This window comes from Frankliniella occidentalis, unplaced genomic scaffold (genome assembly GCF_000697945.3).
Source record: "Frankliniella occidentalis isolate FOCC.00 unplaced genomic scaffold, Focc_3.1 Scaffold37, whole genome shotgun sequence".
NCBI lineage: Eukaryota > Metazoa > Arthropoda > Insecta > Thysanoptera > Thripidae > Frankliniella > Frankliniella occidentalis.
The window spans coordinates 1021616-1022283 of NW_026267167.1; the positions used below are offsets into that span (position 1 = coordinate 1021616).

At 67.7% G+C, this 668-nt stretch overlaps 1 protein-coding gene across 1 annotated transcript in view; it reads left to right on the forward strand.

The window, feature by feature from the left end:
* Positions 1-668, forward strand: part of LOC113215479 (serine protease HTR4) — a 75530-nt gene that overhangs the window by 23971 nt on the left and 50891 nt on the right. The gene's annotated exons all lie outside the window — the stretch shown is intronic.

The following is a 668-nucleotide window of genomic DNA, read 5'->3' on the forward strand; positions in this document are numbered from 1 at the left end:
AGGCAAGGGGTGCTTACACAACCGGGTCCCTCCTGAAACAGCCCTAGAGCAGCCCTGGAGCCCGGCTGGGCGGGGGTTGTTGTTGCTGCTGCTGCAGTGACCATTCCAGGACCCCCCCCTCCCCCTCCCCTTCTAGACACTACGCGTCAGCCAAGGTCCCGCGGCCTGGGGGTCGAGTCGAGGCCGCCCCGCGCGCCCCGCCTGGCTACGCCGCGGCCGGTAAGCGACGACGCGACGCTCTGCAGAGGTGCTGCTGCCGCTGGCCGCTGTTTGCCGCCGCTGGAGATGATGGCTGTGTTGGCGGAGAGGGCAAATAAGAGAACGCGTCGGGACGCGAGAGTAGGCTGCGTGTGCCTGCGCCCTCGCTAGGACGCAGCGTTCTCCAGGACAGAGTGTCCTCGGGGACAGAGTGTCCTCGGGGACAGAGTGTCCTCCACGGCAGAGTGTCCTCGTACGACAGTGTCTTCGTAGGACAGAGTATCCTTCTTCAGGACGGGCGGGGCGGCCTGGGCACCATGCTGGCTGCCACGGCCGCCGCACCACCGCAACTCATATTTCGGACATTTCGGACCATCTGGCCTGGCCTGGGCCCCCTGACCCTCGCCCACCACCCCCTCTTCGCCCCCTGCGCCCATTGGTGCCGGGGGCCTCTGGCGGAGCCGCACCAT